The sequence below is a fragment of the Monodon monoceros genome, unplaced genomic scaffold (genome assembly GCF_005190385.1).
Source record: "Monodon monoceros isolate NGI ecotype Baffin Bay Population unplaced genomic scaffold, NGI_Narwhal_1 Super_Scaffold_5, whole genome shotgun sequence".
NCBI lineage: Eukaryota > Metazoa > Chordata > Mammalia > Artiodactyla > Monodontidae > Monodon > Monodon monoceros.
Window position 1 is genome coordinate 99877356 of NW_021703782.1, and position 12448 is coordinate 99889803.

Below are 12448 nucleotides of genomic sequence, written 5' to 3' on the forward strand. Positions count from 1 at the left end.
ATTAAAATCATAAATATTATGTTATGTGTATTATCTAAATTGAATAAACAGACTAGCATGGTGCTCACAGCTGGCAGAATTATATCAGTTCCCCCATCTCAATGCAGAAGAGCCCCAGCAGGTGCCACCTTCCTTTAGGCAGGCAGGACACTCACTGGGCATGAGAAGATTAGCCAGAACCAAACTTTCTTTACATCAGCACCTTTCAGTCAGATGTTGATGACTCCATCAGACTGTTCAATAATCCCAGTTACCTCCACTGCTTTTAAGATAAACAACTGTACCAACACATCATTTAAAATACTTAGGATTAGATGGAATCTTGAAGTCAGGGAAACTGATAATTCTGGGAAAAAATTTTTTCCTATCACAGCAACTTCTGACCCTTCTGGATCCTTTGAGTGAAAAGAAAAGCAAGTTTCATTTTTTAAAATAATCTATAAGTACAGAAGTCACACCTAAGCATAATATGTAATTGATAGTTCTTACAGAAATATTCACTAAGCCCTAAGAAACTTTGTTGAAACTAAGCATATATGATGCTGATGTAGATTTGAGGCAATGACTGTCAACTGGTCAGGCTTGTTAACAAAGACTAATTTCTAAGGCACAAAGGCACATTTTCAACAGACGTTAAGTAGTATGGTAAATATTTAGAATATGTTAAATAAACTCCCAACAGGCTCTTCTCCACCTGGCTTCTTCCTGAACAGGACCTCTAGGATAATCTTCTTCAAACACTGTTTACATGACGTCATGCCATGCCCAAAAGACGTCCTTGGCTCTCTATATCTTCAAGATCAAACCTGAACACCTTGGGACATGCCACAGCAATGGCCTCTGATATGTTCAATGTTTACTGTCCATGGGGAACTCTAACAAGGGAACAATGGGGTCCGTGGAGCCATTCACCGCTATGACAGGTTCACCTGAACATGCGGTCCCCCCAAGAACTCTCCCAATGTAAAATAATCCACCAAAGCTGGTACTTATTCTCCCGGAAGTGTTTCCAGGCCAGCTGCTGCAGCCAAGTCACTGTCATGGTCATCTCCACAGCTTGCTTCTTCCTGGCTCCAGACCTCTGCTCCTTCTGCATGCCACCCAAGACATGATCCAGCTTCTCTCTATCAAACCATGTCCATGGTTTCCTTTAAGACCAAGTTCAAGGGACTTCCCTCATGGCGCAGTGGTTAAGAATCTGCCTGCCAATGTAGGGGACACAGGTTCGAGCTCTAGTCCGGGAAGATCCCACATGCTGCAGAGCAACTAAGCCCATGCGCCACAACTACTGAGGCTGCACTCTAGAGCCCACAAACCACAACTACTGAGCCCGCATGCCACAGCTACTGAAGCCCATGCACATAGAGCCCATGCTCCGCAGCAAGAGAAGCCACCGAAATGAGAAGCCCGCACATCGCAATGAAATGTAGCCCCCACTCGCCACAACTAGAGAAAGTCTGTGAGCAGCAACAAAGATCCAACACAGTCAAAAATAAATAAATAAATAACGAAATAAATAGATAGATAGATAAATAAAGACCAAGTTCAGGACCTGCCCTCATCCTTTCATGATTTCCTCCAGAGTAACTTAATAATCATCTCCAGTGCTGCCTTCCCTTCAAGCTGGTCTGCTATTGGTCCTACATCATCCCATACTTGGCTTACTGTATTATGTGTGCTTGTTTGCCTTTCTGGACTCAAATGCTTATGAAGGACACACACCATAATCCCTCGAACAAATCAAGAGATGCCAAGTGAGGAAGCTCTGGAGAAAGACAGACCTGGGTTTGAATCCTGATTCAGCTAATAATTATCAGTATGACCTCAGTGGTTACTTAGTTTCTCTAACCCTCTGTATTTTCATCTATAAAAAGGAGATAATAATTATATTGATCCTATAAGGTTGTCATGATGATATAATGCATGCCATGCACTTCTAACTGGTACCACAATTATACTTCTACAACCCTCACCACATCTGTCCACGCTTCACAAAGAGCAAGAGGATATGAACTAATACGACCCACTTTAGAGATGGACCCACCAAAAGATGTTCTTTAATGGGGCCATTGAAATGTATTTCAACTAACATTAAATTTACACACAAAAAATGTCAGTCAGAATAACAGAAGTATAAAATTACCAGTTTGTACCCACAATAGATGCTAAGTAAATACTTGTGGCTATTTAGTATTGAATAATTTAATGCCACATTTGACTAGTGTTATAATAATGAAAACTCTTTATTCATATAATGAAAATGCCATGGTTAAATTTTGATTTCAATTAGTTGCATACTCACTATAAAAGTTAAGGTAACTTCTCTTTGCCATGGCTTTAGGTTTTCATCCAATGAATAAACTCTAACTTTTACTGTAAGGAAAAAATTGTCATTATTAGAAACTCTGTTGAACTCTAAATGATCTGACAATATTATTAATAACCGTATAATACGAGGGCCGTGAAATTAAACGTAAAGTTAAGAAAGCCCAAAACATTAAATCCAAGTTTAAAGGGAAAGATGAGCTAGGATGTTGGAATGTGAACTTGATATTAAAGTAGAAAAAAATATTCTTTTCACAAAAGATTTCCTGAATGGGATTCTTTTAAACGTTTCTCTTTATGCATTTAAAATAAATTCAACTTATTAAGAAGTATTTTTACACAGGCTTTGGTATTTTTAAACCACTGATAGATAAAAAAGACTGGTATCTGAATTTATTATGGAGTCGAGGAGGAAGAACATAAGCAGTAAGTTATGTCAACAGAACCCAGTGAAGCATTCTCTAACAGAAGGAAGATGCAGGCAAAAATCTGCATGTCTCAGGGTATAATTAAGTACTGGAGTGCATAGAAGGGTGGAAGCCTCACAGGCACCACAGCTCTCCTTCGACACACAGTCATCTTCTGATCAGGTGCCCAAGAAATAGTTCTGTCTAAGGCCAGGTTAACGTGTACTGGTGGGGACCTTGACCTGTTGCTAAAATTATGGCGGTGATTCCATCTTATTAGATGATGCTTACCTGATTAGCATCACCACCATCACCATCATCTTCAGTGATGATTCGCAAAGTGCAGCTGCATTCAGTACACCCCCATTAGCTCAACCTTCCTTCCCACTCTTGAGATAACTTGTAAGAAGGAATTTCCTGAAAGAAGACTGAAACCATTTCCAACTGGAAACATAAGGAGGTAGATGTAGGTAGGTGAACTTTGCAATTTAGTTCACAATTTTCAACGTTAATATGAAATTGAAAAATTTTTTATAAAAGGAGATGATATTGAGAATTAAAAGTTAGATTTTTTAAAGTTAAAATTCAGCCTCTTTGTTAAGTTCTATAATACATCACTTCAAAGGTTTTTTTTAAAAACTATTTTGAAAGGAGCCTTGGCATCATTCTACGACAGGTCTTTCTATCTCCAAATTATACTTGTATTTTTCTGATTCTTTGTGTTTATAATTTACAATTTAACCTTTAGTTTGTCAGCTCTTTACTTTTGTGTATGGTGTAAAGTTAGGAATTAAGTTCATTTTCCTCCCAAAATAAACCACTTGTCCCAATACCATTAATCAGGCCATCCCACGTTTCCCCCAGAAATGACAATTCCCGCTGTATTATACCTGACTGAATTGTAAATAGATTTGTCTGTCTGAATGAAAAGAAATCCACTGTCATAGTGCAGTGGAATTTTTGTTGCTTTTGAAAAATGAGCAGATACCACTTCTAAATATACATGTGAAACTGCATTTGGTCCTCCAGATAAATCTTTTGGTTGTATCTGTTTAAAAAAATTAATGGATGAATATTGTATAATTAAGATATTCAAATAATATATTTTATTATATTAATTATGATTATATTGATTAATTATATATTATTAACTAATTATATCTTAATATAAATACATTAATATAATGAAAGCACTTGTCTTTTAGGTATCTATGAAAATGATTGAATAATTGTTTACATGCAACAAATATAAAAATTTTTGGGCTTCCCTGGTGGCACAGTGGTTAAGAATCCGCCTGCCAATGCTGGGGACACGGGTTTGAGCCCTGGTCCGGGAAGATCCCACATACCATGGAGCAACTGAGCCTGTGCACCACAACTACTGAGCCTGTGCTCTGCAAAAGAGAAGCCACCGCAATGAGAAGCCCACGCACCACAACGAAGAGTGGCCCCCGCTCGCCGCAGCTAGAGAAAGCCCGTGCGCAGCAACAAAGACCCAGCACAGCCAAAAAGAAAAAAAAAAAGAAAAAAGAAATTTTGTAAAATAAAATAGTAAATATGTTTTTTCCAGGAACACCTCTGTATTTTAGTTTCTTATCAAATTTAGGTTGAAACAATTACTTTTAAAAAGTTGATCTGGAGTATATGTCTATTAAAAATGACAATCATTGAAAAAATTCAATTTTTAGTAAACAAAATAACCAAAAGTCATTAAGAAAGATAAAAAGCTCAAAAGCTTATCAGCAATAGAGGCGTGGGAGAATGGGGGTGATTCAGATGTCAGGTGGAGAATGGACTAAATGACTTATCACATGGTAGTATAAAATATCTCTTATATTTATTTATATTTAGACTTACACTGAAAGTTAAAACGTTTCTTCTGCTAATGTTTTTCATGTCTATTGGTCATTATATAATTAGTATGTAGCCCTCTTCAAATTTATTGCATATGGTCAGTATATTTTATAGTAATAGAGTTTGTGGACACATCTCTAATTTTCCTTGACATTTTTCACAAATTTGTTTGAAAGAAAATTTGTTCGATTCAAGTCCAAACAGAAAGTACCAAAAGCCTATGATAGATACACACTTTAGGGAAAAAATTAATTTTTCTAGAAAACCATGGGATTAGAACGTTGAATATAGTCTAGGAAAACAAATGTTCAAAATGTTCTCCATTCACTTCTCTGAATTTTTTAAATCAACAGAGTCAAACCTATTTTTATGTCTCTATATATTAATATTTCTGTTCCGCCTAATAAATAAAATTTAAGTATCTAAATTGTCTCTTTCTAGTATTCATCATGTTAATTTTGAAACAGGCGCATGTGTTGGTTAATTTAGTTTTCAACTCATGTCACCAAGTTTTTTCACCTTAAAAACCTTTATCTGCTTCATTCAAAAATTTACATTTCCTGACATTGTCCCCAAATCAGAAACAGATTCTCTACTAAACATTTCCCACTTACTTACATGTATAAACATATGTCACTTATCTCTCACCAACTAGTGAACTCACTTAATAGTGTGATGTACCACATTTTATCCACGTATGTAAAAAGGATCAATGTACCATCTACAGATATGTTTTACAAAGACACATTGGCATACAAAAGAAGCTGTAAGATGAATACGTACAGTTAAGTTTGAAAAGCTTTGGAATTTATTTTCTGGAGATAAATTAATCTGATCAGAAGAATATGTAAAACTTTTGTCAGGATAACTTTTAATAGCAATGGTCACTGGAAGTAATTCTGTGTATCCATGAACTTGGATTACTACATTTTCAGAGGCTCCAACATAGAATACTTCAGGTGCTGAGACAACATATCTATTGAAACAGTGAAATTATAGAATGATTCTCTAATACAACATAATTTTTAATGTTTTTCACTTCATTCAAATTAGCAATTTTTCTTACATTTAGCAATACATGTCTTATTTCTCAAAAATTTATTATCTATGATAAAGCAGCCAGGATAGTGTCCTGAAAAGCATCTTAAGGATGAAATTTCAAAGAGACAGATCGAAATGATTTTGATCAGTTGCAGCCAGGGCAATGTTTAATAGAGTCCTCTATAAGAAGCGCAAATAGGGATCATGCTGCAGTCTTTTGAATTTTTTTGAATTTTTAATCAAAATTCCAGTCAGTAAATTACTCTTCTCCATGGCAGGGATAACAGCCTGGGAAAATACAGAGTATTTGAATATAAGTCATGATAGATCACAACGTACTCGTATTAAAAAACAGAAATGGCATTAGACAAGAGAGAAAAGAGGAAATTCACTTGGAGTTTTCAGAACTAGAAAGTTAATTTCATGTGGCATTGATTGAATTCTGCTTTCTATAAAACTACAACCAAAATACATTGCAAATGAAAATGGGATCCTTCATTTACATTTGCTCCTGTCCCCAACTTCTTCCCAAGTAGAAAAAAATACACATTATGCTTAAAATGTCTGTGGCTGGGTTAGGATTAAACTATTGATACAACCTTTCTTAAAACCGCCCTTCTTTTTTTGTGAACTCAGCTTGAATAATTTGGTTAAATAAGTCTTCAGGTTAATTATTAATGTCAGATAGTGGGATCACTGAGAAGGAAACCTAAAAATTTAAATGATAACCTTTTAACGTCCAAAGATAATTTTGGGATTCAAAGCAGAGAAACTTGATTTTGATGACTAAAGCAGAAAAGACACCCAAATGGGAGTCTCCAGGAAAATGGTTCAAAGCTGGACACAGACACAAAATATTTGGAGGCTGCTCTGGTCTTGAATATTTTCCAGGTGTAGTAGATGCGGCTGATGCCCAGACCAGACCCTCTTTTCTGGGCCCACTATACCCATCCTACAGATGCTGTGAGTGTTGGCTGCTAAAGTTTCCTAATTGCTCCCTTCTCCAGGTAACTCACCTCAGCCCCAGGAGACAGCTTGCCCAGAAATACCTGGGAAGTTATATCCTCTCCTTGGGATTGGTCCACAGTCAATAATTGACTGATTCTGGGGGTACAACAGACTAGCTCCCTTGCCTCAAGGTGGGACAACCTTGTGGTACCATTCATGCTACAGAGCCCCTCATGGGATCAGGTTGAGGCTAGACCTTGGTTGAAACCACATCTTTGCTTATCTTCTCTCCTGTACTGTCCTGCTTCCCTCACTGCTTATAAAATTCTCTTAAGAAAAATCTCACAATAAACCATTTGCATGAGAGAGTCTCCCAGTCTCAGGCTCTGCTTCTAGGAAGCCATTCTAAATTTAAGGAGCATGAGAGGGGACTATCATCCTGGACTCTCTGTAGAATGTCTCAGATATGGAAATGGTTCTGAGGTTTCCCTGGAATGAGTCTGGTTTGAATTGTGCCCATGAGGCCTATACTGATCCACTTTGGAGCAGATCTGAAATCCCAAGGCATACTCCCAAATGCTAAAGTATTCCCAGGAACTCTGGGATTAAAAATGACCCATCAGGGCTTCCCTGGTGGCGCAGTGGTTGAGAGTCCGCCTGCCGATGCAGGGGACACGGGTTCGTGCCCTGGTCTGGGAAGTTCCCACATGCCGTGGAGCGGCTGGGCCCGTGAGCCATGGCTGCTGAGCCTGAGCATCCGGAGCCTGTGCTCCGCAACGGGAGAGGCCACAGCAGTGAGAGGCCTGCGTACGGCAAAAAAAAAAAAAAAGACCCATCAATGACCAGACATGGGCAAGGAAACTATAAAACTATTGTTGTCCTAGTTTCCTCAAGTCTGCATTCAATTGTATGCACAGACCCATCCTGAACTACAAGTCTCTAGTCATAGTCAGGATTGCTGGTGGTTGGGATGATGGGGTGTTTAATTGCCTCTTCACTTGTCTGTTTTCCCCTCTTGACTACAGTTCCATGAGGATGGGTACTGGGTCTAACATATACAATGGGGATACACACAGAACTTATCACCTAAAAGGCACTCAGGCAGTTAACAAATTTTTGCTAAATGAATGAATAAATGAATACATCATCAGGTGGACCAAGGAAGATGTTGTTGAAAGGGAGGTTGAGGGCCAGATTATATATGGCCTTGAATGCCATGCTAAGGAGTCTAGAAGGGAAATCAAGGACATTTTGACCTTGCTTCTCTGACCCTGAGGATGTTACCATCTATTTATGACATACTAGTATTCTTCATTCCATGAAAAGAATAGACAGGTAGTACATGCTATGCAAAGAATTAAGAAAATTGTTCTCTAAGGCAAAATGCAAGCAGAAACTGTTGAAAGTCTGAGATGTCAAACATTCATTCACAACAGCAACTGTAAAAAATGATCTACCATAAAAGCATTAGATTTTGATAGTGTTTGTTAAGCAGGAGTCTCATAACTGCAAAGCTAGATTTCATCATTTTGTTGGGACTAATGGAATTGTCCCACATGCTACCTACAGGATATACACTTTTGGTTCAAAGATAAAAACAGGTTGAAAGTAAAAGGATGGGAAAAGATATATCATGCAAACAGCAACTACAAGAAAACTGGAGTGGCTATACTATGTTAGACAAAACAGACTTTGAAATTAAAGATGTTACTAGAGATAAAGAGGGATTTTTACAATAATAGATGGGTCAACCCATCAGGAAGATATAACAATTATAAACATACATATACCTACCACCAGAGCCCTAAAATATGTGAAGCAAAAACAGACAGTTGAAGGGAGAAACAGAAAATTCAACAATAATAGTTTCAATTATGGATAGAACTATGCGGAAGATCAACAAGGAAATAGAAGACTAGAACAACACCATAAATCAACTAGACCTAGTACACATCTGTAGAACATTCTACCCAACAAGAGCAGAATACACATTTTTCTCAAGTGCACATGAAACATTCTCTAGGATAGATCATATGCTAGGCTATAAAACAAGCCTCAGTTAGTTTAAAAGGATTGAAATCACATATTTCTCTGATCACAATGGAGCAAAATTAAACATTAATGACAAAAAGAAATTTGGGGAATTTCCAGATCTGTGGAAATTAAACCACACATTCCTAAATATCCAATGGGTCAAAGAAGAAATCACAGGGAAATCAGAAAATACATTTAGATGAATGACAATGAAAACACAACATACCAAAACATATGGGATACAGCAAGAGCAGCACTTAACAGAAAATCTTTTGCTATAAATGCCTGTATTAAAAAAGAAGAAAGCTCTCAAATCAACAACCTAATCTCCACTTTAAGACAGTGAGAACAAAGTACAAAGCAAGCCGAAGGAAATAAATAATAAGGATTAGAATGGAAATTAATGAAATAAAGAGTAGAAAAACAACAGAGAAAATCAACCTAACCAAAAGTTGGTTCTTTGAAAAGATCAACAAAATTAACAAAGCTTTAGTTAAGCTCTTTATGAAAAGAGAGAAGACTCAAATTGCTAAAATCACAAATGAAAGAAGAGGCATTATTTCCAATATTCTACAAGTGGAAAGGATTATAGAGGAATACTAAGGGATCATCTCCTAAGATTCAGTTTGGTCTCTCTGTTTACCCTTTCAAGGCACCAGATGGAACATAAGTGTCACCCTAAGTGAAAGCCACCAAAGGTCTAATTACTAGGGAGGTCTTCAGAAATCATTATAAGAGAGAGTTAAGAGGAATTCAGGCTCCTGAATTGAGCTACATGGAGCTGGGAAGATGATTCTGATAATAGTTCATTGTCTGCCATTCTGACTTTCCTTGGACTCAGCTTCAATAGACTCATGCTTGAGTCCCAGGAAACCCTAACAACAGCCTGGCTTAAAAATGCTCAAATCTCCATGAGGTATTGGGAGACAAGACTTCAGTAGCATGGTTTTGATTGGTTACAGTGGTGATCAGCATTGACAATGACAAGAGTCAATTATATCTCATAAAACTGGAAAAGGAGAAAAAAAAACGAGGGCCAGGACTTCCTGGTTTAGGAGACTCCTCCCTCAGTACAACAAAAGTGCCCTGGCCATCAGGCACTTACACCCTCAGCACATACCTCCGTGCACTTCAGCAACAGTATGGTGTCTTTGGTGGTCAAAGCAGTGTGACAACCATGCAGATGGACTGCTCCGATTTCCCTTGATTAAAGAACTTGCCATCAGTTGCAAGGGGGATATTAGCTGACAGCCTCCAGCTGTTAATGCCTTCAAGCCCTACCTTAGCTTTCAAGCTGAGGCCACACTCTTTCCAAGAAGCCCCCAACCAATGACTAAACACTAGAGCCTGACCATTTCTATAGAAGAAAATAACTTTATCTTTTAGGACTGAAAAATAATGCAAACTGTAAATTGAAGGAGTTTAGCTAGGTGATATAACAGAACCAGAGATTCTCTCTAGTTCTTACAGTCCATAAATCTGTTGAAAAGAATCTGGGAAAGTTTTATATGGATTATCAGTCCTTTGGTTTGTGACACTGGCTATTATTCCTGGGGATTCATGTGATCTTAGCTTTTTAGTTCATGAATTACTCAAGGTCTTACTGGCCCTGTCTCTGATTGCTAAATTCTAGCTTTGTACAATCTTGTTATTTTCCAAGTTATTCTGATAAATTAAATAAGAGGAAATTCCATTAATATTAAATGATATGATTATGAAACTGCAGGTTGAAGGATTTCTACTGGGTGCTATATGAAAAATAAGATATATCTCCTGTCAGGAAGCTGCCTGACAACCTTAGTCTGATTCTCCTCTGAAGCAAATCTGCAAAATTATTAAACTGGATTGTGAAACATGAGGCAAGTGACAACAAACAGAATAGCTTTCTATCATTTGGAGAAAAGAACTGAGGGATAGCTGAGTCACTCTGCTATGGTTAGTATTTGTATTGTAAATGCAACTCAGAAGAGTAACAACTTCATATTATCAGATAAATACAAATTAGTGTGGAATCAAAGAGTTGCCCTCACTCCTTTCCTATTCTCACTCCTGCTTTGGGGAGAGAGGTTCTTTTAGCATGCTAAGAGAGGCAGTTAATATTCAAATTAGCTAGAGAAAGGTTTCACCTCTGACTGCTCTAAGGCCTGAGGTCTATCCAAGGCCTTCATCATGCTAGACACCAGCAGAGGGTCTGGTTGAAGGAGAACTGGCCAAGAAGGAACTGGCAAGTACCCACCCAAGGTTAACTGGATAGGGAGTGAGAGACTACCCAAGGGAAAAATAAGTGTTTTGCACCATCCTCTGGATTTTGTGTATATTTTTACCAGCTACTTATCAGATTGATAATGAACTACACCAGCATACCATGATTTGATAATGGATTCCACCTAAATATCATTACAGACTTTGAGGGACATAGCAGTGAGGTGACACCATAAATCCAATTCTCTGTTGGAAAAGAGAAAAAGAAACGAGTGTCAAAACAAAAAGACAAAAAATAATAGAACTGAAATTCAGCAATGTACACATTCCAAACTAATACATATCATCTGAACTTAGGTTTTTTTTAAAAAAGGATACATCTTCCTTTCAATTTAAAACGTGGAGCTTTTAATGACTTTTGACTTTTCTACAACTCCAAGGGCCTCCTTCCGTGTTGCATAAATAGTGGGGGAGGGGGGAGCATCATTCACATAAACGTGAGCGTGAATGGCGCCCCCTGTTGGTAGCCACCTGAACTTCCTATTCCTGAATCCGTCTCTGCCTTCAGGAAAAATTACAAGCGCCTAATATGGTTCATAAGGTCCCTCTTCCTGCTTTAGCTTCTACACTCCAGATTTTTGGCTGTATCCTGATCTGCTTAACGTCCAGCTCATTGCCAAGCTCTTTTTTCCCCTCCTCCTGGGGTTTTCAGAAGTTGTTCCCTTTGCCAAGCAAATTCTTCCCCACTCCCATACTCCTTGAACTAAGTTATTTGCTTCTTCCAGGACTTAGGATGAGGTGTCACTTCTTCTGGGAAACCTTTGCCTAATGCTAAAATAACTAAAACATATTGAGAACATATTATAGGGCATGTGAGAGAACTTAGGACTGTTCTAAGTTCTTTCACATACATTAACATTTATAACTATCAGGATAACTGTGGGAAGTAGGTAGGATTATCCCATTTCACAGATGAGGAAACTGAGGCACAAAGGAAATTCCTAAAGTAGTGTTACACAGATGGGCCATGAACTGTGAGAAAACGGTAAGAACAAGGGATTGGAGGTCACAATGAAGTGAATTGTGCTAGGACGGGGGTCTTCCGAGCAAGCACGCTGTTAAGATTGGAGAACTACGGTAAGGGAGAGGTGGTGCCTGCATTGGCGATTTCTGGAGATGGTGCAACCTCTGATGGTGACACTGTCCAGGGTACCAACTTGGAAATGGGAGGCTGGAGTGGAGGAATGGTGTCCTCGGCGACAACGTTTTTAAAAAGAATTCACTGTATTTCCCTGGCAGACAGCACAGTATGTTCTAAATTCTCTTAAACTATCTGTTGAATATACGTGGTGAAATGCAGCCCTTCCAGGCAAGCCCCAACCGAAGTTTCTCCAACCGCTTCTGGCTTTGGCTTCCCTCTCACAACCAGAGCACTAGTCTCTGCCAGGACTCCCAGGCTGCTCTCACTCCCTTAACCTCGGGTGCAGCTGCAGCCCAAGCTGCGTTCCCTCAGCGGTTTATCCACGTCTGGCCCCTGAAGCAGAGAACTCGCCTCAGAAATGGGCCTCGAGAAGGAGCGTGGGGCGAGGCACACTAGCTCAAACCCAGACGGCCGGCACTGGAAGTGCAGGAGCTTG